General features: G+C 36.8%; 1 protein-coding gene and 1 long non-coding RNA gene across 33 annotated transcripts in view; both read left to right on the top strand.

Annotated features, from left to right (window-relative positions):
* Positions 1–27,690, top strand: part of NRXN1 (neurexin 1) — a 973,616-nt gene that overhangs the window by 796,329 nt on the left and 149,597 nt on the right. The window lies entirely within an intron of this gene.
* Positions 15,800–22,069, top strand: LOC118717351. Its single transcript, XR_004987437.2, has 3 exons — positions 15,800–15,811; positions 16,900–16,905; positions 21,880–22,069. It is a non-coding gene; the product is annotated as an uncharacterized LOC118717351 (long non-coding RNA).

Here is a 27,690-nt window from a genome sequence, read left to right as displayed (position 1 = left end):
GGGAAGGGCTCATGTTCACGCAATGCTCCTTGGGAAGGGTGTAAAAGCTCTTCACCATCAAGCCAAGCTGAAAACTCCTTTCTCTGATGACTCTCTTTCTTTTGCTTCTTATCTTATCTGACTTTTATTGCCCCTAGATGAAAACCTGAGGATTATTTTGCTATGACTTAAGCTTGAGGGGCTATTTTTGATATGTTCTAAAACAAAGTAACACGAAGGCCTTTATATTTTGTCTGCTTCCTCATCATTCTACAGCACAGTCATGGCAGTTCCTGCTCTCTGCTATCTTCCAGTTCTTGCATCTCCTATATTGACACATAAGTGATAAGACATAGAGAGAATTATCTAGAAAGATTATTAAAAGCAGTAACCTACTGCCAGTTTTCTGTGGAACTCTGATGATATGAAAAAGCTAAGAAGATACTGGTAAATCTCAGAAAGCCCAAGACCTAGTAAGTTGAGAATTGTTATATTTGAAATTAAAATGTTTTCACAATCTTATTTCAAGAGATAATATCCCCACACCTTTTTCAAGCAGCATTTAAAAAAAAAATTAGGTCATTTGTGGCTTTAATAATGCTTTGAGGGTTTTTTTATTTAAATTACAGCAGTGTTTAGTGCAAAGGTGGAGTATTAAGTAAAGAATGAGTTTCTATTTGTTTACTTTGCCTTGACTTTTTAAGTGCCCCACCCCGCAATGCCTTAGCTCAGTGGTCAGAAAATTCATTAGTCAACAGAGCCGAATATCAACAGTACAACGATTGAAATTTTTTTTGAGAGCCGAAAACTGACTCCTGTACATGGGCCACGAAGTTTCAATCGCACTGTACATGCCCGCCCACATGTGGTATTTTGTGGAAGAGCCGCACTTAAGGGGCCAAAGAGCCACATGTGGCTCTCGAGCCGCAGTTTGCCAACCACTGCCTTAGCTGCTTCTGCTAATGTCATCTATTCAGTTGATAGGCTCTGATTCACATTATCTTCCCAGTGGATGGAGGGACTGGGAGTGACTGGGGATCTGCAAAGCAGAGCTATGAAATTTATATTTCCTGCTAATCATTTCCACTTCTGGCAGACAGCCTAATTGCCAGCACAAAGAAGATGCTCACGAGATTCATGATTCTATAACTTGCCCGGTGACTTCCAATAAGATACATGGTTTGTGAAAGCTCTTGGCTTATTGGGAGAGTAAATATTATTGCAGCTCGAATTTCCTTATGCTGTTTCCCATTCAGGATTTATTAAATATAGTTTAATAAAATATATAATTTAAAGAGATGAGGCAAAATATGATTAGCAGCTTCCCATTTTGTCTTTTTTTGCGACAGGCAGCAATGCATAAGCTTTTTAAAAGACCAAAAACTAATATAGGGCTTTTTCTATGCATAGTTTCCATTAATGTCAATGTTTTTTTCTGGGCATAGTTTCAATTAATGTTAATGAGAGGCCCTCCTCAAGAAAAGAAGAGGCAGCGATCAGACTCTCAAACCTCAGAGGGAAAGTAGGGGAGGGTGGGGGTAAGGGGGAGAGATCAACCAAAGGACTTGTATGCATTTATATGGGCCCCCATGGACAACAGGGGGGTGGGAGCATATGTAGGGATGGGTTTGGGATGGGAATGGGGTGATGAGGACAATTATGTGATACCATAATCAATTAAAAAAAAAAAGAAAAGGAAAAAGAGAAAAGAAAAGAAAAATTAAAAAGTAAGAAAACCGATTTCCATATGCTTCAAGTATTTTCTGATGTAGGCTGAGAATGAGTGTTTAATAATAAAGTATACTGACTCTAGCCGAAACCGGTTTGGCTCAGTGGATAGAGCATCAGCCTGCAGACTGCAAGGTCCCAGGTTCGATTCTGGTCAAGGGCATGTACCTTGGTTGCGGGCACATCCCCAGTGGGAGGTGTGCAAGAGGCAGCTGATTGATGATTCTCTCTCATTGATGTTTCTAACTCTCTATTCCTCTCTCTTCCTCTCTGTGAAAAATCAATAAAATATTTAAAAAAAAGTATACTGACTCTAAAGAGGGGGAGTTATTTGCCTCCTTTTGTTTTCATTATTTCTTAACCTTTCTAAAGTGGTATATTCTAAAAATTTGCAGAAAATGCAGCTATATCAGTTGTATCAGCAGTGCTAATCATTTGTTCAGCCAAAGACCTCCTGCGTTTAGTATATTGCAAGAAGACTCTCCTGTTATCTGCAGAATTGAACTTGAAGCTACCCTCTTGAACAGAGCCTATGTTTTCAGGCGTCTTCAAACTACGGCCCGCGGGCCACATGCGGCCCGTAGCGGAGTCTGATCCGGCCCGCCAGGTTTTTTGGACAGTGAGCGCAGCCGAGGTGTTACAGTAGGAATTAGTAGTTCATATAGTCCGGCCCTCCAGCTCTCTGAGGGACCGTGATCTGGCCCCCACTTTAAAAAGTTTGAGGACCCCTGTAAGTGATGGAACAGTGATGAACTATGAAAGAAGGTGAGTGACACACAGAAAAAAAAAGGCAGGAAAGGTGGGCTGTTGCTGTTATTTTACATTTAGTCAAGGCCAATCAAATATTTGCAGAGAAAGCAATGGTCTAACATGTACTGCATGCTCAATATGTCAATTTTATATTAAAATTGTAGCCTGAAAAGGGCATATATTTAAAACCTTAGCCAGAGGTAGTAAATTAGTATTTTGTTTAGGGGCTACAATGAAGGGGATAAGTTTTTATTATTAAGACTGTAATTCCCCTTCCTCTGTTATTGTTCTCTTGCTTTGTTCTCTTTCTATGGTCTCTAGAATAGAAAAGCATAATATTTCCTACTGCAGTAAACAGGTCACTCATAATTTTCCACAACAGAAAGCTACCTTTTGTTAAAAACTCTTAGTTAGGTTATACCACAGAAAAGCTCAGCAAAATGGTAAATAATGTGAACTTCTTCAAAAAGGTCACTTCCAAAAAAATACCCAGGTTCTTTTCTGTTACCCTGGCATGGGTGTGAGCATGGGTATGTGTGTGCTTTAAACTCCGTGAACATGTTTTTCTTTATTTCTAATTTCTGTTCCCATCTGCAACATGGTATTCATGTTCCTAGATCAGCACACAGAATGTCATTAACGTTAAAGCTTAACTGTAACCAACAGTATTAATGTTAAAGCCAGATTCTTGAGTTAATATGTTTTTATGCAAAAAAGACATGATTTTTCCTTGCTCTCTTGTCACTGGGTTGTCCCAGTTTTGTCTTTTCAGTTTCTGGCTTACTCTGAAAAAAAAAAATTCTTGAAAGAGAAATAGTAAGATCCCTGTTATCCCTGGGATTTCATATCCTGTCAGCCCTCTTTCTGGTGCAAGGCTGGATGTCAAATCTGATATACTTAAAGGCACATGGGAGAGAAAATTTGGGAAATATATGTCCTGGTGCTAAGAGATTTTAGATGGAAAAAGAAGATAATGTATATTTTATTCAACTGTGCTAATTTTACATTCAAAAGCTACTACTAAAGTTTAGGACTGCTGAGAATCGACATTATTATTTGATGGCTAATGCTGCTGCCACATTTTCAATAAATCCAACCATTAATTTTAGGACTAATATAATATATGATGCTGAATGTTCAGAATAATATAAGGAAGAAGGAACAGTTCAAAAAATAGGAGCACAAGTAACAACAGTGAAGGAGCTTTTAATGTTGTTATGGACGATAAATGTTTGATTGATAAATGTATGAGGAGTTATAAATCATTGATTGAATAAACTCCAATGGGCTAAGGGATTTCTGGTTGCTGAGTTCACAGCAAGAGATTGTGAAGGGATCTTTGAGGAATGTCTTAAGACTAAAATTGGGGTAGTAAGAAGGACAGATACTTTACACACATTTTAAGTTAACCTATGAAACAATTTTAAATAGTAATAAGGTATGAATCCATTTAAAAGGCATTCTAGAAAAGGAAAACTTTAAGGAGAAAGGTCTGATGATTGGTGTGGGAGGAGGGCATTCACCATATTGGGACACAGCCGAACTTTTGGGCTGATGGAATTGTTTTATATCTAGGTTGCCAGGTTGATTTGTCAAAACTTACCAAACTATGTTTTAAAAAGAGTATTTTCCTGTATGTAAATTATATCTCATTAATCCTGATTTTAAAAAACAGTGAACTTCTGGACTGCAATTTTTATTGTGTGAGGTACTATGGATATAAGAGGGGACATCTGCCTTCAAAGAATATATAATTTAATTTTTTGGTTAATTGAAATTAATTTGCATGTATATTGTAATAAAAGGAAATAACAATACATTGAGATTTAGGCATGCTGGATTCTTTTGCTCCTTTGTTAGATGAATCACTTAACCTTTGGAAGCTTGTCTTTTTATGCAGTAAAGTAAGAAAACCGCCCAATGGATGAATTTTGAGTTCACTTTCAACTCTTAAAGATTTTTGGTTCTATTGTTTTGTTCTGGTTTCATGTGTGGGAAAAAGTAGACTTTCTTGAGAAGATCCCTATAGTCTATATTGAAATATACACTGAGTGGCCGAATTATTATGATCTCTGAATGCATAATAATCCAGCCACTCAGTGTACTTCTCTTGAGTACCTCATTTATTTGATATAAAAGATACTATAAATCGTGCATCTGATCAGTTTTCCCCTTTGCACTGGCTGATAGGAAGCTCAGGGTAAATGGGTGGTTGATCTCCAGCAAAAGTCTAGAATACTTTTGGTACCCATTTGAGATACAAATACACTGAGAGGCCAGATTAGTATGCATTCAGATATCATAATAATCTATCTACTCTGTGTGTGTGTGTGTGTGTGTGTGTGTGTGTATAATGAATATATATATATATAGTGAATCAAAATATATAGTGTATGAAAAAATATATATATATAGTGTATGAAAATGATGTTCAGAGTTCCAGACAATGTAAACACAAAAGAACTTTGAAATTATATTCTAAGTTTCAGTTGCTGATCCAATGCAATTCTGACAAGTTCAGGAGTGTAGAATTTAGTTAGGAAAAGAAAACATCCAATATTTTCATTAAGGTCAGCAGTGACCATCACTGTCAATTCTCAGTCCATCTTCATGTTCTTCCAGCAGCATTTTACATGGTTGATCATTCTCCTCCTCAAAACAACTGGTTTCTAGAACCACACAATCTGATTGCTTCTTAACAGCCCCCTTTGCTGGTTCTTCCTCATCTTCCTGATTATTAATTATTAGAGGCCAGTCCTGGGCCTTTTTTCTTTTCCATCTATACTCACTTCCCTAGCAACCCCATGCTTTCTCATGACTTTAAATTCCATTTGTATGTAATACTTGCAAACTTTATCTCCAGATTCTAAAGTCATATTTCCAGTTTACTACCCAATCATGTATAAACTTTAGTTGTCCAAAATTAATCTGATATTCCTATAAAATATATTAAGATATTATTTACCTCAAAAGATGGCAATTATAATTCCTGATCCTTTTCTCCAAAACCTTGCAGTGTTATTGAGACTTTTCTTTATCCAAAACCTCACATTCAATGAAGCAGCAATATAGGGTCTACTTTCATAGGATTTGATTATACTTTAAATGTAATTAGAGTTGAACCACTTCTCACCTTTTCACTAGCCTACTAATTGTTCTTTGCATTTTAATTAATTCCCATAGAATCTGAGAATGATATTTTTAAAATCAGATTATGTCAATTGTCTGCTTAGAATCAGTCATATCACCATTCCCAGTATCACTGGGGTAGAATCCAAAATTTTTCCACTGCACTATAAGTTCCTGTATGATCTTATGATCTTCCTTCATCCACAGATACATACACATTTCTTCACTTTTTTTTTAATTGAGTTTATGGGATGATATTGGTTAATAAAATTATACAAGTTTTAGGTATGAAATTCCACATCATTTGCATATTATATTGTGTACTTATCACCCCCAAGTCAAGTCTCTTCTACAATGTGTCCCTCCTTTACCTTCTTTCACCTCCCCCTACCCACTTGTTTACTTGTTATTTTAGTCACACTGACCTCCTGAAATATGCCATGCTCACCTCCACCTCTGAGCCCTTGTTTGTGGGCTTTCCAGAACACTTTTCTCTGAGGTGGTTCTTTACCTAATCACTTTTGATGTTATATATATATTAGTGTATATATATTGTGTATTCACCTAAGTTATTTTCTGTTTCCCCATTCTAGAGTGAAAATTATAGGAAGGCTAAGGTTTTGGGCTGTGTGTGCATGTGTGTGTCTCTCTCTCTCTCTGTGTCCGTGTGTCCCATGTTTGGAAGGAAAAGCCTGATTCCTCAAGGATATATGTTAATGGATGCCATCCCTGGGAATTAGAAAGGAATCTTCATCCTACCAAGCACTGGGGGACACATCTGGAACAAGCAATCAGCTGCTAATTGTTTCTATACACATTTCTTCCATTTGAGCAGGTCCTGTCAGATGAGATTAAAATGCCTTCCCAACAGACAAAGACAAAGAACAAAGCCCCATGTTTTGTGAAAATAGCAAGTGGGGAATGGGTTACAGTTCATGTGGGTGATCTCTTTAGCATAGGACACTGGGAAAATCTTGCCAGTAAGCTTGAAATAATTAGCATAGTGAAGTGTCAATCTATGCTGAGGACCTCATTAATACAACTCCTTAGGGAGGGATTTTTACTTGGAAAAATTAGCCTTTCCTCCCACAAAGCACTGAAAAGGCATCCTCTAGCCTCTGGTTTGGATCTGAGCTTTTCCATTATCACATCTCATAACATAAAAGAAGATGCTTTGATTCATTGTCACATTCAGATAAGTGAAGAAATAAGCTTCTCAACAAGTGTGAATAGATTTCGGTAAACAAGTGGAGTTTTTTGAGGGGTTATTTAAACAGAAAATGTACCAGCTCTTGTGGCCCGGGTCTGTCTGGACTTGAAGGACTGCTTTCAGTTGTGTTCAGCAGACTTTTTATGAAGATTCAGTGACTGTACTTCTTCCTCTCCAAAGGCATTTGAAGAGATTTTCTAAAGAAAATGGCCTTTGCAGACTGTGTTTATATAATAGGTGTGTCTCAATTCCCATCCGCATTGTTTTATACTGCATTGTAAGTAACCCATAGCTATATTGACCTTTGAAAATCTTTAGGAAAGGGCTACTGTTTGTGGTTTACTTCATACTTCATACTTGCTCTAAGTACATCAATGATTCAGTCTCAGTAATTCTTAAAAGTAAAGCATTAGAATGTTTCTTCTTTCTCAGTCAAAAGAATCATCATTTATATCCCTCGGTTTCGCATCTTACATTATACTCTCATGGATAAAAAGCTTTTATTGTGAGCTGTGCAATGCAGTGTTTAAGGAACTTTGAAATAAAGATTTTAATCCAAGTTCTACCACTGGTTGGCTGTATGATCTTTGCTAAATTCTCTGTGACTTAGTTTCATCATCTATAAAATGAGGATCATTACATTGTCTATTTCAAGTTATTGTGAAGGTTAAATGAGATGAGCATAATGCTTAAAACAGTGTCTTTCATATGTTAAATGTTAATAAATGTTAATTCCTTTTATTATCACACTCTAATTTCAAGTATCAGCCATTAATCAGAGCCATGCTAAGTCAATGGATCTGAAATCATCAGTAGCTTACCCAAAATTTCTTTAAAAAGTTTTAATGGTAATAAAGGATTGTGGCATCAGTGATTACAACTGTGAAAAGTGTTTTTTATCTTTTTAACAGTATATAGGACTAGTTTTTCAGATCTTACTCTGAATTTGTGTTATACTATATTTCAAACAGGAAGCAATATTAAAACATATATATTATTACCAAATCAATCAATTCAATAACTTTATTGAGTTACCTGCTTTAATGAAATATACATTCGTGTTTAAACAATAACTAGACTGTTGGAATGGATTAGTCTACTTTCACATGCGGTAACATTCACCTCCTCTTAATGTAGTAGAGTACCTATTTTTAAAAGCAATTATTTTTAAAAGTTATGAGGATGGATTTAAATTAATAAGTTAGTCCTGAAAAATAAACTGTAAACAGTATTGTGATTAATGATTTTTTAATACAGACCTGGTTCCTAGGCCTAGGTTCTATCTTTCCCATATGCATGTGTGCGTGTATATATATTTGAATCCTTAAGCATTTTCCATGTCTGAGTTATATTTAGTTTTTAAGCTTAAGATTTTATTGATGTTTTCCTACACATAATATATTTAGTTTGAAAGCATTCTACAAAGCAGAATGTACTAAGCCTGCATTTAAGTAAGAAACAGAGAAAGTGAGAATAATTTAAGCATAATATCACAATGTCTTTTTTGTTTGTTCTTATAGATTGACTTCTTGATCAACAATAGAGCAGGAATTTAACACCTGTTCCAACAGAACTATGATAAGTGGGTGCACATGTTAAAAATATAACAGGTCCCTGCTTTCATTAAACCAAAAACACGTTTAAAAAAAAAATACTCATGAAAGTGCCTTTTTGTGAGACATTGCAATTGCATACTTTCTGTCATTCTTCTTGAATGCTTGTGGAATAGTTAAAGAGAGCACAACTGAAATATAAAAATGAATCAAGCAAATATAGGAAAATGATACTAACCAGATAGGTGAGGTGGCAGTTGCAAGGATTGATACAAGAACCAAAAGGGGCATATACATATATCTATATTTGTGAATACCTTTTGCCCTGTTAGCTGAATTAGGATTTTAACCCAAAATCTCTGAGCTAAGAATTTGCTCTTTGATTCTATTTTTCCATTGAACCAGAAATAGACACTTTCTGTATTTTGCCATCAAATTGTAGAATTTTTAAAAATAAATCTCCTTTTTCAACCTTTCTTTGTTCACTGTAAGATGTGCATCTCTGATCCCTGCCTCGACCTTGACACCTGACAAGGGAAGCTTAAATAAAAGATCAGGGGAACCTGTAATCCTATAATTTCTATGGGGATGAGAGGTGGTTTCAGAAGGACTTGCCTCCAGGCTTAATTGTGACGTCAGCTCCTCTTTGCCACATGAAAGAAGGCCCTAAAATGTTTCTTTTTGCATAGAGCAAGAAAAGTATCCCATAAGAAAAATCAATAAGTTTTTGTTTTATTATATTCTTAAAAAGAAAAGATTTTCAACACATTCAGAATTCAAAAGAAACAAAAAAATCCGTAATGTTCAGAAATTTTGAAAAAATATCCCTTAGAAATAAGCCAGTGCAGTGGCTGCTTCTCAGATGCTAAATTTCAAATTAATATGTGGGAAGATTTTGACTGGGATCAGGTGAGCAGCATGAAGCTCTTGGTATAACAGAGATAGGAGGCATCTGCTCTAAGTTTGCTGTTAAACCTAAATCTGGAGCGTCTTAGAAAGAATGCAAGACCTACTACAAAAAGACAGGCAAGAGTGTAGGTTTGTGCCTTTTTTGAGATGAACCAGGTCTTTCTCCAAACAAAAAGAACCTGGCTTTACTAGTAAGTGGGATAATGCGGACTTATGTGCAAAGAAATTCTCCTGCTGGTGAAGTAAAATGTATTCCAGATTTAATGTTCCCAGAAAGCTTTGACTGACTGATATCTGTCCTTGATTATATCATGATCTTTTTATAGCAATGGAAGCAAAAGCCTAACCTCTGCCTGACTTGGTAACATTAAGGCCATAGAGATCCACAGTTCACTACTATGGTTACTAAGGAGAGTTATGGAGTCCACTTTTAAATTAAAAGAAAAAAAAAATCAAATACAGAGCCATGCTGTCTGTTTTTGTTGCACTACTTTAAAAAAATTATTGTTGAAAGTATTACATATATCCCCCCCTTTTTTATACATTGACCCCTTCTAGCCAACACCCCTCCACACCCCACGCTACTGTCTGTGCCCATGGATGGTACATACATGCATACAAGATCTTGTTGATCTCTTCCTGCCCACCCCCTTGTTGCATTACTTCTAAAAGCTAGAGAAATAAAATTTTTCTTTAGAGGAAATAGTCTTTCTTACAATTTCTCTCCAGGGAGAAATTCAACGATTGAAGTGTCATAGTCAAATTGCTATTCCGATTTTTGCCTAAAAAATAAGTACTTAATATGTCTAGCATATAATCTTTAGAAACTATAACGAGGAGGAAAAACTACCCTGTAATTTACATTCATTTTATTTAAAAGATTTTTTTAGACAGATTGATCCTATCCATCAAACTTTTAAATAAGCTCTCAGATGACTCTCCCCCCCCACCCCCCCCCAATTTTCTCATCGAGGGACACATTCTCTTTAAGCATAACACTAGATTTACTTCTGCATTGACGCATAAATACCGTTACCTGCAGGTTAATTTGCTAAACCACAGTCACTCTTTTGGAAGGTGGCTAGCCTGGTGCAGAGCTCCTACAATAGAAGAACAACAACATCCTAATTTAATTTCTTTCCAGTGTAGACTTGTAACAAAAACCCTGCCAATTCTGTAAAGTCTAGACAAGACTCTACAAAAGTAATTATATTTCTTAGCAATAGAGGCCTTGCACCAATTCTAGTGCTTTTCACAATGGGAATGCTGGCAAGTGCATTTTATATATTTTGTCACACTCTTGTCAAATTTAAGGTGAAAAAAAATTTGTTTTTGCCCTGACAGCCTGAAGCTTGATGATTTGGCTCACTGAATCGGTAGAAGTACTCATTGAAAGCCTTTGCTGGTGGCTGTGTGAAGACATGCGGACTAATCTATTGCTTATAATGCTATCTAAAGCAGATTGTGTGCTTTTTGTTTTGTTTGTTTGTTTTGTTTTGTTTGTTTTTCGAGCCACATAGCAAGAAACGATTTTTGAAAGAAGGCATTATCGTGTAATACTTGCTCCTACTATAATCTACCTTTACTCTGCTATTTGTCAATTCTCTGTTACATGCTTTATTAAAAATGTGTTCTTAAACATTGCCTTTTACATTTAGACTCAAATTATGCTGCATGCAAATGCTACTTTTGCTTATCCACAGTTTATGCCTGGGTTTAAATTATGGATTTTGGAGCAGGGTATGAAAAATCTTCCTCCTCGCTCTCTTTATTGCCATTTTTCTTTATCTCTGGGTTAAAGAATTTTCCCAGGGAGCCCTAATAATTTCGTAATTCAAAAGTTGGCTGTTATTTTGCACCACATTGTTGGAGATTTTACTGAGTGAAGGGAGCTGCATGCATCTAATGAGTTTTTGTTGTTTTATGGTCCTCACTTTTCAATGTGCAAGCAGCAGGATATGGCCTGGAAATGTTTCAAAGTGTATCTGCCTTCAGTTCTTATTTTCTTGCCCAAACAGATCCTGATAAAAACCACCACTACCATCCATTTTTTAGATGTTCGTCCATTTCTCCAGTTATTCCCAAGGCTGTCCATGAACACACACTTGGGACACTTATGCACACATGCACAGAGGCAAGTTTTGTTTTTTGTCACAATTCAGAAAATAATGAAAATAGTTCATTTCTGTTGGCATCTCACTGCCTCCCTTCCACCCCCTTCAATACTAGAAAGATACAGGGATTTTTAAGTCATTTTAAAAATATATATTTTATTGTGTTTTTTTTTTCAGAGAGGAAGGGAGAGGGACAGAGAGTTAGAAACATTGATGAGAGAGAAACATCGACCAGCTGCCTCCTGCACACCCCCCAGTGGGGATGTGTCTACAAACAAGGTACATGCCCTTGATCGGAATCGAACCTTCGGACCATTCAGTCCACAGGCCGATGCTCTACCCACTGAACCAAACCAGTCAGGGCTTTAAGTCATTTTTCATAGGATGCATCACAGGAAAGGAGCACCAAACCAGAGATGTTGAGGAAAATCTAGTCTTAATCAATGTCATTAACTACAGCCCTGTATTTGAGAAAAAGCTGCTATCCTCCTACTATATGTTTTAAATTGTTATTAACTTGACCTGCCTGAATATATTTAGGAATGTCCATTTCAAGGATGTGGCTTGGGGGAGGAGGATTTTGCTTGTACCTCAGAAGAGGAGAAGGGGGTTTGGAAGGAGCAAAGGTTTTCCTTGCTTCATTCAGGACCCATATCTGTGGGTATTCCAGCACTCCCCTTTTATTTTATTTATTTTTTTATTATTTTTTTTTACTTTTTATTTTTTTAATTTTTAAAAATTAAATTATTATCTGTGTACATATTTTAACATTGCCCCCCCTCCCATACATACCCTCCCTCCCCAAAGTTTTGTGTCCATTGGTTGTACTTATATGCATGTATACAAGTCCTTCGGGTGATCTATTATCTCCCCCAGATCTCCCTATCCTACCTGCTGTAATTTTACAGTCTGCTTGTTGCTTTACTGTCTTTATATCTGACTTTTGGTATGTCAGTTTATAATGTTCTTTAATATCCATAAATGAGTGAGGCCATGTGGTATTTCTCTTTTATTGACTGGCTTATTTCACTCAGCATGATGTTCTCTAGTTCTATCCAGGTTGCTGCAAATGATGAGAATTCCTTCTTTTTTATGGCAGCATAGTATTCCGTTGTGTAGATGTACCATAGTTTTTGGATCCCATCATCTGCTGACAGGCACCTAGGCTGTTTCCAGATTCTAGCTATTGTAGATTGTGCTGCTATGAACATAGGGGTGCATATATCCTTTCTGATTGGTGTTTCTAGTTTCTTGGGATATATTCCTAAGAGTGGGATTACTGGGTCAAATGGGAGTTCCAGCACTCCTCTTTTAGATATGCAAAGCAATTTGGGTAGATTCTTTTGGGAATCCCTCTGAGTGTCCTTTTTCAGTAGTGATTTGACCCCATCAAAATCTCTAGATTGTTTGGAAAATGCTTTCTAAGTCTAATCTTTGACTTTCACATTTGAATATATGATGATTCCTTTTCAATGCATTTTTTTTTACCACCTTCTTCTCCAAACATAGACAAAGCCTTTAATTAATAATTTATTGTGCTTCTTTCTGCTGGCTCCACACTTAGGTTGCGTTTCTAATTGCCCCTATGAGGTTCAGGTAATAACTTTAACTTCTGTGAGTTTTCCCAGCATCCCAAATTCATTTATTAGAGCCTGCAATATCGTGTCATAAATCTTTCCAATAAACTTCAATTGCTGTATTCAGGCCAGTGGAAGATCAACAAAAATTGTTAGCTTTTTACAGTACCCCAGCAAGTGGTGCAAGGAATTATTCCTTCCGTCTGCAATGCATTTGCCTTGTGTTAAAAAGTCAGTCTCAGGACATTTCAAGCTTTGTCTTCAGACACCTTTGAAAAGGTTCAAAAAATCAATTAGGCAAAAAAAAAAAAAAAAAGTTCCTACTAGTATTAAAAAGATAGCGAATGTAATTGCTTAGCCCCAACATTGACCCTGTAAAATTATTTCTTCTTATTAAGCCTTCTTAATAAGACATACTGCTCATAAAGTGGACATTAACACACACACACACACACACACACACACACACACACACAATCCTAATGTAACAAAACGACTATTGCCTCTATTCATATTGGTAATGCAATAGCTATTTTGAAGATACATTAAATAAAAATAAATGAGGTATACAACTGTCACAGACTATATTTCCAGAAACAAATCTGACTTTTTCCACCTGGTTTGCTCCTTCTGTTGTGTTTCTCCGCCTGAGTTTTTTTGCAGATAGAATAAGGGAGTGACTAACCCCAGCCTGTGCACAAAGACAAGCTGGATTCTATATCTTGCTTATTTCCCACACTAGTTGTGTGAGCCTGAGAAAGTTATTGACCATACGTCTCAGGCCATAAACAAAATGGAGGTGATAACGGCACTGACTTTACTGGGTGGTTGTGGGGATTAAATGAGAAAATACGCATAGACTGAGGTGACCATGCCAAGATGAGTGTGAGTCCTCAAGGAATATTGACTCTTGTTGCTATTCTCTCAGCTTGAATGAACTCCTGGGTACCCTGAGAAATGTGTTTCTCTTATGATCTACTGTGCTTTTATTTTTGAAATCAGCATATATGTTTGTGTGTGTGTAATAGACTTTATTTTGTAGAAAAGTTTTAAGTTCACAGCAAAATTGAATGGAAGGTACAAATATACCCCATATAGCCTTTACATTGGGGTTGACTCTTGGTGATGTATGTTCTATTGGGGTTTGACAAATGTATAATGGCATGTATCCACTACTATAATATCACTCAAAGTAGTTGCACTGCCTTAAAAGTCCTCCATGTTCTGCCTATTTATCTTCCCCTCACTCCCAACTTCCGGCAACCATTGATCCTCTTATTGTCTCCATACTTTAATCTTTGAAGTGTGCTATCCTTGGAATAACACACTATGCAGTTTTTCTGATTGATTTCTATCACTCACTAATGGGAATTTAAGGTTCTTCCATGTCCTTTATCGCTCGATAGCTTATTTCTTTTTAGCACTGAGTAATATTTCATTGTCTTGGTGGACCACAGTTTATCTCTTCACCTCCTGAAGAAGACTGGTTGTTTCTAAGCTCTGGCAGTTACAGAGCTACTACAAACATCTGTGTGTAGTTTTCTTTTTTTGTAGGAACATACATTTTCAGTTTATTTGGTTAAGTACCAAACAGCAAATGGCTGGGTTATGTGGTAAGACTATGCTTAGTTTTGTAAGAAGCTGTCAAACTGTCTACCAAAGTGACTGTCCACTTCACACTCCCACTAGCATGACCAGCACTCCTGTGGCTCCACATTACTGGCAGGATCTGCTGCTGTAGGTGTTGGTGGGGTTTTGTTATTCTATTAAATGTGTAGTGGCATCTCATCGTTCTTTTAATTTGCAATACCCTAGTGACATACGATGTTTCACGTCTTATATGCTTATTTGGCATCTGTATATCTTCTTTGGTGAGGTAGGTGTTTGTGTAAGTCTTTGGTATATTTTTTTAATCTGGTAGTTTGTTTTCATATTGATGTATTTTAACAGTTTATTGCATATTTTGGGCGAAATTGGTTTATCAGATATGTCGTTTTTAATTGTAAAATAGATATCTCAGACAGAGCCTTAATGGGTAATCTTTTTTGGAGGTGGGGCATGGGGATGTTCATATTTTACTTCCATAGACAAATAAAACCACCATCAGTAGTGAAAAACAGATGCTATTTTATTCAAAACTATTTTGAGTGTTGAGGCATTGTTTAACAGCCAAAGCTCAACTTAGTATAGATGGACTCAAAAGCTTGATAAAGTCATAGGGCAGAAGAATCATATGCACAAATCATCACTGTGCATGGTAAATATTTATACATAATGAGAATGTACAAGATCAGAAAAAAATAATTATGGCTTGGGGCGGAAAGTTATTGACTCAGCTAACAGATATTTATTAAGCTCTTGCCAGATCATGGGTTTTAGGGATGAATTGCAAAAGTTGCATACCTTTAAGATCCTTTCAGGGCCAGAAACAGGTTCAAAGGTAGTGAATACTTCAGGAAGACTCAGGGAAGACCTTTGGAAGAGATAGAATTTGGACTTGCCTTCAAAGGAGTGGTAGGGTTGGGATGTTTGGAGAAGTGAGCAATGAGGGAGGAAACGCATTGCGGATATTGGCAACAGAAATGGTATAGGCACCTGACTGTCTTATGTTCCTAAAACAAAGAACCTACTAATTTCTGTTTTTTTTTTAATGATCATTTTATATCTAGGAAAGTACAATTAATAATATGATAATAATAGATTATATTTATTGATAATATACATTGACCTAGGCAGTATTTTAAATACTTTTAAAAATAAAATATTATGTAATCCTTACTCAATTTCTGAGGTAGATGTGATTTTTATTCTCAGTGCATGAATTTGTGCACCTTGAAAGGAACTATGGGCAGTGAGGCAACGGTGAGCACAGGGGCGGGTCTCGGCCCATCCTCCACAACCCCACCTGGCCCCTCCCACCATGACCACCTTCTCCCCCCCCCCCCCCCCCCCCCCCCCCCCCTTCCCCTGTATCCTGTCTGCTGGCAGCCTCACTCCTGCTGCTGCAGATCCCACTTGATAATAGCGCTGACCCTGCTCACACCCACTGATGGCATGGAGCCATTGGAGCCGGTACCAGCAGCAGGTGCGAGTGGCAGCTGCTGCCCCAATCACCCATCAGGAGCAGGAGGAAGTAGAGAAGCCCTCAGGGGTGATCAGGACCAGCAGCTGCTGCTCACACCTACTGATGGCATCGAGCGATTGGGACCAGCACCAGGTGTTAGCAGCGGGTAAGAGCAGGACCAGCAGCAGGTGTGTTGGGCATGACTGTGAGGTGTGAGAGCAAAGAATTTTCAGTTTCCATTAGAGGCTCGCCCCGATAACAGTGACCAATACCTTGCTTGGTCTGGCGCCCCCCACTCACTTGCTCTACCATCACACTGTGGCCAAAACCCACCATGTTCTGCATGTGCCCTCTGGTGGTCAGCATATGTCATAGCGGCCAGTTGTTTGGTTGTTCCACTGTTTGGTCTATTTGCATATTAGCCTTTTATTATATAGGATTTTACTAAAAGAAACCATGGCTGAGTTCACATGGGACTGGGCCACCTTCTTCCCCCCACCTTTCCCCCCCTCCCCAATCACTCAGGCACATTTGACCTTGAGTTCTACACTGCCTGTCAAAGCCTTGGCAAAGCTCTTCAATCCTCTCTGGATTCTGTCTTCATAGGAAGAGTTCACAACTCAAGTATTTTAAAAGTGTATTTTAAAAAATGCTTGTAAAACCAAAAATGCTGCTGATCATGTTGATGACAGAGAGAGAGAGAGAGAGAGAGAGAGAGAGAGAGAGAGAGAGATTGATTTTACTTTGAACCAGTAACTATGCACTCATCAAAGCTAAAGTAGAATAAGCAGTCTTGTGTAATGTAAGTTTGTTTTGTTTTCTGAAAAAATGGTGGACAAGGGAGGTATCTGCTTAAGTGAGACAATATAATGACGGATGAGAAGAGAAAGCTGTGTGGTTTGACTCCTGTTGAGATGTTATCTTCCCCATCATTTAGAATGTTGCACTAGGAAGGGTAATATGGAATTGAGGAAGATGAAGCCCCAGATAAACAAGAGAGTTCCTGTTTTCAGATAGTAGAGCTGGAGGGACCTATTATGGGTGAAGAAAATGTTTGAGTAAAAACAGAAAGCCCAGGTGAACTGGAGGGGGTGGTTACAGTCCTATAATTGCATTTTCAAAGCCAAGAGAATACATACATAGACGATAGCTTGCTAATGAATAGTGTGCAAAGGTCTAGGGACTTTAGTTTACTAAAAGCTCAGATTTGTAGCTAATGAGTGTGGCCATTAACACAGCCGGACAATATTGATGGAAGACTAATGCCTTAATTAAGGGAAGTGGCGCACTGTTTAGTACCCATCCTATGTATTACAGTTAAGCCAATGTATTGTGTTAAGGTCCTTTAAAATTGAAGTTTGTCAGCAAATTGAATATCTGAGGGGTGAATGGTTAGAAAAGCTACTCTGCATGGTTAATAGTTACAAAGGAGAAAATGATTCCCCGGGAGAAGAGGGTGGAAGAAAAGTAGACTGGAAAACAGTTTTCAAACAGGTGAAAGGTTGTCATATGGGAAAAAGGTACAGATTACACATTGTATTGGTTCATACTGCAGACACGTGCCAGAGAGGAGATCTTTAGTTCAAAAGGATTTTAAAAAATGAACAGCCTCCTTTGAGAAATAGCAATATCACTGTAAGGTTTCAAAAGTGTAAGTGCCCTTTGCTGAGATATTTTAGAACTGTTTCCTGAATGGAGAGAGAGTTTGGGCCTCAGACCTTTTTCCAATGCCCAAATTTTTGTGATTTTAATATTCAGTGTTTGTATTCAGTATCATTGAATTTTTGGCAAAGACCTTGTCATTTCATTCACCTGTTGCTTCCTGGTACATCATAAAACACTAATATAATGGACCAAAGGAAATCCTACTATATAAATTTCCTATATTCACAGGTATCCAAAATAAATAGTTGTTTGCAATTTAAAGTTTTAAGTAATCTGAGCAAATAGGGTGAAATAAAATATGATATTAATGGGAGTCAATCAAAGTCCTAAGTTCTGGAAATAAAATGAGACAGAAAGGATGTTGACAGTGTTATATTTAGGATACTGATAATTAAAAGGAGACTCCGTTACATTAAACTCGTGTTTTATTTTTCTTCTGTTCTAAGGTATTTTACCAAATGTCTTTTCCTATGCCTTGTGATAATGTATGCATTTATATTTGACTGTCTGATTTCTAGAAAAGTTTTCTGAAAATTGACATCTTTATGTCATTTAAAATGCCTGTATTTTATCCAACAGTGTAGTTTCAGTTTAGTGGCACTCAGTGTGTGAGTGTTTTCCTTTTTCCCCCAATGATTTAAACTATTTTCATTTCTTATCATACTGCAATGATTGACATCTCTAAAACAAATCTAAAATATATGGGTGCTAATCCAAAAAGAAATTCTTACCTGAATGAGGATGCTGTTAGTGTTAGGCATGTTGTTCCCAGTTATTTGAGATGTGATTTTATTATGCTGAAAAATATTTTTCTATTTCTGCTATACCAAGTGAATTTCATAAGATTTGAGAATGGTATTGGATGTACAAAATATCTTTATAGAATCTATCTTAATGATTTAAGTTGTTTTTCTTCATTTGGTGTAATGATCCATGTTAATAGATAGCCTAATTTTGAAACATCTCAGCAGTCTTTGTCATACATGGCATCTGAAATAAGAAAGTACCACCACACTTGAGAGTTCTGGGTTTACATTTAGTGTAAATCTGGGCAACATTTTCTCATCTGTTAAGTGATCAAAATAAATGTTTTTTCAAAGTCATAAAGATTAAATTAGGTATTATGTACTGTGTCACATAGGAGCTGACATATAATAAATGGCACTACACCTTTATCATAGTAGGTTATGCATTTAGATACAATTGAATATATGTAAGGAGTATGTCAATTATGTCAATTGTAATAATCCTATATAATAAAAGCCTAATATGTGAATTGACTGAACAGTGGAGCAACCAGTTGCTATGATGTGCACTGACCACCAGGGGGCAGACACTCAACGCAGGAGCTGCCCCCTGGTTGTCAGTGTGCTCCCACAGGAGTGCTGCTCAGCCAGAGCCAGGTTCACAGCTGGTGAACATAGTGGCAGTGACAGGAGACTCTCCTACCTCCACAGCAGCTCTAAGGAGCAGCAAGCCAAGTGGTAAGGTATAGTGAACAGGTGGGTGGTAAGGAGCAAGGGGTCCTGGACTGCAAGAGGAATGTCTGACTGCTGGCTTAGGCCTGCTCCCAGGAGTGGGCCTAAGCCAGTAGGCAGACATCCCCCAAGAAGTCCCAGACTGCGAGAGAGCACAGGTAGGGCTGATGGACCCCTCCCCCCCTCACCAGTGCACAAATTTCATGCACAAGGCCTCTAGTGATAACATAAAATGGCTTATGGATTTGGAACCTATGTATATGTGTGGGTGCTGCATTTCACTGGCTTTTGTATATGAAAGTTCTAATTTTATGAAGTTAAGATAAGTAGTTGGCTAGCAATTTTTATACTTTAAAACATATTTCTTCACTGGTAGTGACCTATTTCTAGGAATTTTCCCCCAAATTCAATAGAGCATAGTAGTGACTAAAATAAAGAGTTCTAGATTCAATGCCTACTTCTTCAACTGATTAGCAGAGTGACTTTAGGCAAACTGACTAACCATTTTTATGCCTCAGTTTCCTCATTCATAAAATGAAGGTAATAATAATATCTGCCTCTCAGTATTGATGAGGATTTAATCAATATTCAGTAAATATTCATTTTGTGGCCATGACAGATCAGAACTGTGTTTGGAGCTATATTAAAAAAGATAAATTGGGGAAATAGGGAATATTAACTGACAATTAAAATTTACTGTTAATATTATAATCAACATTACTAATAACTAAAGCACAAACTATGTTCACAAAGCCTTTTATACTGGCATTTTCCTCAGTTATTTCTGTTCTAGTTTATCAGTTTCAGTTATTTCTTTACTTGTTTATCAGTTACAGCTCTGTAACAATGTATGAATATAGCTAGGAAGATTGATGAATAAGTATTTTGTCTTCTTTTTTAAAGAAAATGACAATTTGTCTGACATGTTTATTTTACTATGTGGGTAAGAAAAAAATATGCTAGAATGCACTATGTGGCAATATTTGTGATATAATAATTTTTATTATAGCAAGAAGCTAAATAGTAATAACTTTGTAAAGCTCTTGGTAGTCTCTTTAATAATTTTATAGATGGCTAGTAATGAATGAGAAATATACCTTATATAACTTTCAGCTGGGTAAACTGAAGGACAGTATGACACCATTTACATTTCTAGGAGAGTTTTCACTAGCAAGAGAATGAAAGGCGGGGGGGGGGGGGGGGGGGGGGGGGGGGGGGGGGGGGGGGGGGGGGGGGGGGGGGGGGAGGGGCACGTAGAAAGTCAGAAATAATACACACTCTTCCAAAAAATAAACTGTATTAAAATTAAGATATGTTTCAGGAATGGATAAATTCAACAGTATTTTATTGTTGTTGTTAATCCTCACCTGAGGATATTTTTCCCATTGCTTTTCAGAGATAGTAGAAAGAAAGAAGGGAGGGATTCAGGGAGGAAGGGAGCAACATCCATATGTGAGAGAGACATATCAATTGGTTGCCTCCTAAAAAACACCAAGACTTGGGGCAAGGAGTGAACCTGCAGGTACTTGCCCCTTCAGTGCACAGACCAACGCTCTAACCACCGAACACACCAGCCAGAGCTTGTTAGTATTCCTGAAACACTCAGCCACTGTGTGGGTGGAAGACAGCAAAGATGAACGTTTGGAGGTTGAGAGGTTAATTTTGGTGTCGCCATTGACTCCCTCTTACTTTGTGTGTGTATTTATTTGGAGAACTTGAGTGTTGTCTACTTTTGAACCAATAATCATACATTTTCTATAACCAGTGCATTTTAGCAATCTGTGTTCATGTCAGTAGAGTCATTTGTTAGGAAAATGTGCTGGAATAGTTCAGCTCTTATAATGTAGATTGGACATTTTGATGTTTTAAGCCAGTATTGAATCAGCATTCATTAAAAACAAAAATAAAGTAAAATGCTAAGAAAGCACTTAAATTTATAAGACACATTTATACATCTGTCTTAAAAATATTTTCATAATTTCTTATGGAATTTTGGGGGTATAAAATGTAATAGCAAAAAGGCTGATAGAGTTCATTAAAGCAGGAAATTGCATTTTTTTCAAAGTAATATGGAATAACTTAATTTTGACTAGGAAAGCTAATGAAAAGCTTAATGTCACTAAACCAGTTGTGCTGGGTTCACATTTGTTGCATCTCGGTTCAAACTTAAATGGTTCCCACATCTCTTACTCAATTATCATTAAGTATAATTGTTGAATTTTGAGAATAAATCATAGATTGTCCTTGTTAGTTGTAAATTGGAGTGCAGTCAGAGAATGTATTAAATATTCTTCTCTTTTTGTCAAAATCAAAAGTATGCGCTTTGCTTGAGGAGAAAGAATTCTATTTTTTTGTTCATTTTTCGGAACAGCATGGGTTATTTAAGATTTCTAGCATAAAGCATTTTCCCAAAGCTGGCATTCTTGGGTGCTATCTTGCATGAAATTAGCACAAAATAAAAATGGTATCATTAAAAACTAGATCCATGCTTACAGTCTTATGGAGAAAAAAAAAGATAGCAATGATTGAGAAGCTGATTTCAAAAGACTAAGATCAGAATGAAGCCATTTTAAGAATTTTTATTTATAAATAAAAATAGTCCATAAACATTCATGTAAGGAGAGTATTAAAAGCATCTGAATGGCCACATTTTTAAGAGAGGGGCTAAATGAGATAGAAGAAGAAATTAGACTAATGTAAACATTTATCATCATGACCTAGAGCAGAGGTGGAGAATCTTTTTGCTGCCAAGGGCCATTTGGATATTTATAACATCATTTGGGGGGCATACAAAATTATCAGCTTAAAAATTAGCTGCTGTATTTGATCAAACACTTAATTAACTTACCCCTAATGCCTTGGCAGGGCCAGATCAGATTATTTCATGGGCTTTAACTGGTCTGTGGGCTGCAGGTTCCCATCCCTGACCTAGAGAGGAAACTAAAAAAGTTGAAAAATTGCAATAAAAAATATTTCGATTGGGTCAGTTAATATTTAAAGTTTTAGATACTCTACCATTAAATTATTTTTATTATTTGATATAAAATATAGTTAATGATGGTTTGTTTCATCCTTTTCTGAGACCATTTAAAAGGCTTTATATCAAAGTACTCTATAAAAATCTTTTTTTTTTAAAGCAACCAAGCTGGTTACAAAATTCAGGTCTATGTTTTCTTGATTATTGAATTTGACCTTTGGAAGACTTGATCTGATGAAAAGTTTTAATATTTATTTTTAAATATTAGGTTTATCCCTATTGGGAGACTACTTTCTCAGTATGATGGATATTCTTTTGGATTTGTTGGAAGTTTGAGAAACATCTTTCCAAAATAACAACAAATACTAAAAATGATTTAAAGAAATCTGTAGCTGTATGGGAAATAGATACTAGATTAAAACAGAGATTCAGACAAAGGGAGGTGAAAGACAAAAACCTTTTCTATAAGGGCTCCTTCATTATAGAGTAGGGGTGTCGAACTCAATCAGAGAAGGGGCCAAAATCTAAAATCCAGCCTAAATCTCGGGCCGAATGGTTTACTGAACAGTCATAAACTGTCATTGTGATGGAAACGCAGCGGAGTGCAGTGATGACAGCGCGGTGCGGGCCACATTGCAAGGCCTGGCGGGACGGATTTGGCCCGCGGGCCTTGTGTTTGACACATGTGTTATAGAGTCTCTGAGGATTTGCAGACACACCGAATTATAATTAAACCTAAAGGATATTATGCCTCCATTTCTGTTCCCTAGGCTCCTGAAGTACGAGAAAATTTACTCTGGCCCTAGTAGTGATAAAGTTTTAGCCTACTAAATACTGAATACTAACTTAATGCCTATGAAAGAAGAATTGCTGAGTTCTGCCTACCCGATTTGAGCAACTTTGTCAGTGTTCAAAGCCTCATACTAGTACAATGATTAAAAAGGTTCAGAGACTCTAGAATACTCTCCTGTGGCCTCTTGAACTTCCAAGGGATTTTGAAAAGGGTCCAGTATGGTGTGGTTGAAAAACATTAGTCTGGAACCAGATAGTACTGGTTCCTATGTTGATGTGACTACAGGATGTTTTAGCTCTGTGACTTCAGAAAAATCACTACATGACTTGCTTTGTAATTCAAACATCCTCAGCATGATGATTATAAGCTAACAACAGACATGTTCTGAGGATTGAAGGAATTAAGGTTTGAAAAGTCATCAACATATTGCTTGGTATACACAAAGATGTTAGCATCTGTCTCTTTCCAAGAGGCTTAGTAATAACCACGTCTAAACTGCAGACTCATTTTAGCACCTGGACCTTTTCTGAAAGGTACAGTAATATGGTCTTAAGCACATGAAGCCTAGAACCTGGAACCTGGTTGCCTGAGACCAAATCATAGCTCTGATGCTTATTAGGCATGTGATTTGGGCAAACCTTTTGAGGCTCAGCTTCCTTATCAAATAAATGGAAATAACGATACATATTCTAATATATTCTAATACCCATAAACTACTTAGAAGGATTGACTAGCACATCACAAGTATTTAAGAAGATTAGTTGTGATCATCATCATCATCGCCATTACCATCACCATCACCATCATCATGATGCATCTGCTGAAAAAAAATGCAGCCCTTCTTGAATATTCATACTCATTTGGGGAGCTTTAGCATTGAGATTACAAAATAGTGAACAAGTTAAATGTGGCTTCTGTTTGGCCTTAGAATGACATTTGTGATTAATTTCTCAGTAGATTTTTATCTTCCCAGGTTTGATTTGTATTCATTTGGAAAGAGTTGGCATGTTTGGCAGGGGAAGCATGTAAGTAGAATATGAGATCACAGCATATTGATCTTGCTGTGATATTTAATAATTAAAGATATATCATAGATAACCCAAGGTCCACTGAAGAGTACTGTTAATTAAGTAAGATGTAGCCTTCCTATATGGCACTGGTTTTTCAGCTCCTCTTAAAACAGACTTTTAGGTGAGTGTTTTTTGTACTTCACTGGGTATCCATTAATCAAATTTTGTTTCATAAAAGGCATTTTCACAGATAAACATTGGACTCTTGCTCAGCGGATCCAATAACCAGCTCCACCCTAGAATTCTCAAGTTCTCTCCTCCCCCAGTCCCCAAATATAGAGGATTAATTATGTGAGAGTGGGAAGCCAGGAAAGAGCTAACCAGTGAGAAGGAACAACAAAGATCCTCAGATAGGATTGAACATGGTACATTCATGGTAAGGAAAGGCCAGTGTGAGAGAGACATGAGGAAGAGAGAGAGCAAGAGCATGTGTTTTTTTGTTGGATGGCTGATAGCTTGACTTTGCTCCAGATGTTTCTCCTTCAGGCTGTCTTTACTCTCTTATCAGAATCCACAAGCCTCCTCAAAATATCCTCTGGCTCTTCTTGTCAACAATGAGAAGAGATGATCTCAGGAAATCCTCAGTGGTAACTGCTCCTGAGAAGTTAGCATTAAACATTTATCTCAAGTTCACAATATTTATGAATTATTTGGATAGGGCACTCACTGTGTTTCTGGTTTCAAAACTCTTGACTAAATTGCAGGGGGAAAAATGGATACTTTTGACTATTTGAGTTTTTTCAAAAGAATAATTGGATGAAGAATTTCTGCCGTTGTTTGAAGTGACTTGTTCAGTGGTTGGGAAACTGACTTTAAGGGACTCAAACATTGAACCTTGCTCATTTTCTCTGCCAGGTGGTTGGGGAGATAAAAAGGTTAAAGGTGAAAACTTTTCTTTCTTCAACTAATTTGAAGAGGGTAATTGAAAAACTAGTCAAGTGATTTCAAGCAGTATTTTTAAAGAGAATACTTGCTACATCTTGAGATAAAAGGATTCTCTAGAGAAATAACTTACTAAGACATTCTACCCCACAAAGAAATAAAACATGAGCTTTGAAATGTAAGCATGTGATGATGAATCATTTTTTGACATTGTAGAAGTAAATGACTTTTGGAAAATGTGGCAAGTCCCGGTTGATTCAGAAAGCATTTATATATTCCATATCATAAAGTACATTGATGAGTGGAACTTAGGAACAAACAGATGAGTGCCAAGATACATCCTGTTAGGTTTTATCAATTATTTCCCATTTTTAGATTGGAAGATTCTAGAAATGTACTTCCAGTTGCTTTATTTCTGCAAATGACATGTTGTAGTTTTTATGCATACTTTCATAATCTAGTTTTATCCCTCTTTGACAAACCTTCTAGATAATACCAACATATGTTCATATATAATTTACATATCTCTATCTTTATAAGAAGTCAATATATTTATATCTGAATCTGCATTTGTACATAAAAGCATCTGTCTTTATACATAGTTGGTTTCCTCCGTGGGGCCAATATTTCCTCTGCCTATAAAACTCATACTCTCATGATTGATTTCTTCACATCTACACCTCCTCCAAGAGGCTTTTCTTAATCACTCACTGCCTCTTATAACACCCTTTTCTTTTCTTTCTTGACACTTAGCATACTTTATATGCTAATACAAAGTTTAATGTATAAAGAAATAACGAGAGACATAAGCTTCATAATAAGAGCAGTGCCATCTGTTTTGTTAACCACTGTTTATCCCAAACTTAGCAGAATGTCAGGAGTATAGTAAGAAATCTACTTGTCTTTATTGAATGAATGAATGAATGAATGAATGAATGAATATCATTGAGGATTAAGCTCTTCTATGATACTTCCAAAAATTTTAGTGTATTTTAGGCAAGGAAATCATGCAACTTAGGGAAATGAATGTATGTAAATACGACCAACAAATACAGTTTTAAAATTTTGGGTCCTAGAGAGAATGGTACAGTGATTTGTGAAACACACTGCACCTAAATACACTGACAAGAGATATTGGTAAGCATTTCTTGACATTATTTTATTTTTGTGGGAGTATTATTGTTTTATTAAGACAAAGAAAGGTCATAATCATCAGGAACCTTGGCCTTAGAGATTCCGCATTCTCTCCTGGAAACTCTCTGGTGCCAAAATTACACACATAAACATAGATTTATTTTTGATGGCTGCAGAAATGATGGCTTACCACGCTGGGGATAATGGAGCCTTGCTGATTCTATAGAAAATAGTCTTTGGTGAATGCATTTCTCCACCCATATGCACACATTTGCTTTTTCTAAGGATAACAGACCTGTAGCCCTGGACTAGAAGTCAATAAGAAAGAAAAGAAGGAAGGTAACATTGTCAGCTTTTCTCTTGAATGCATTTCAAGTTAGGGCTCTGCTTGAGGCTTATGAAAACCAAGACAGCATTATTTAAAAATAACTCCCTCAAACACACTTGAAAATATCACCTCACTCTTATTTTTCTGATTGTAAGTCATGATTCCAAACCAACCTTTTCTTTCATAAGCATTTATGCAGTGAGACCTTTAAAATAATTGCATATATCTCTTGATATGTTTTTGTTTTTCAAAAACAGTTTTTAAAATGCGAAGGCTGGTTCTGTTTTACTTACAACCTAATTACTAAGGTAACATTTGCCATGCGGAGGACTAAAATCACCATTCAAAGAAACTTTGTTTATTTGTCTTAAAAAATGTGGTGCTATAGATTTAGAGTCAGACTGTAATTATATAATCAGCTCTTCACCAAAATGATGGTCCCAAGATACAACAACTAAATTAAATCTACAAATAACCCCAAACCCTTTGTATAGGAAAATCATTTTGCAAAGAAATGCCAACCACTAGCAGAATTGATAAAGCCAGTGTCTTCTCCTGTGCAGTTCCTGGTGGAGGGAATACCAAGCAGTGTAACAGTGCAAAGACAAGAAATCAGAGAGAAACAAGGGCATGGTTTTAATCAGCACCTGAAATACAATGTTTATGGCATAGAATTTCCTGACTGGCTAAAAAGCTTGAACAAAACTCATTTAACATCTACTGGTAACCAAAGGTTTTTAAAGCAGCAGTAATAAAACAAGTACAAATAAACTTAAATGACAATACAAGCCTTATCTGATCAGCTCATTGCACTTTGGACAAGGCTTACCTTAAGCCAGTGTGGTTTTAGAGCTCCATGCAGCAGCCTGAGGCATTTGTCATGAGGCCAGACCACTGGGCCAAATATTCAAACCAGAAGTATCACATGGGAAATATTAAGAACCTTACATAGGCCAGCAGTCAATGCCCATTTTTCACTCTGATTAATTCCTGATATTTTATATTTTCCAGGAATAAAAGCTTCTGATAGAACACGCTCTTTATAAGTACGCACTTAAAGATGAGGATTTCAACTTCAGTATGGTTGTTATTTTAGGGATGGAAATACAGAATTAATTATTTCAATGAGCTGGTTCTAATTCCCAAGAGGATAAGTTAGCTGTATTTCATTCTACAGCAGATATACCAGGCAGAGGTATGCTGTTTGGACCACAGAAAGGTACCATGAAAAAGGCTTGATGTTCTCTCTGAGTTTATGGCTACAATGGAAAAATTTATAATGGTTCACGGATGCCTTTTTAAGTAGAAAGGATGATTCAGTGTTGGCTCAACTGGCACAACAAGCAAAAT

This window comes from Pipistrellus kuhlii, unplaced genomic scaffold (genome assembly GCF_014108245.1).
Source record: "Pipistrellus kuhlii isolate mPipKuh1 unplaced genomic scaffold, mPipKuh1.p scaffold_m20_p_13, whole genome shotgun sequence".
NCBI lineage: Eukaryota > Metazoa > Chordata > Mammalia > Chiroptera > Vespertilionidae > Pipistrellus > Pipistrellus kuhlii.
The sequence above is the reverse complement of the archived record's forward strand: the minus strand, read 5'-3'. Positions and strand labels throughout refer to the sequence as shown.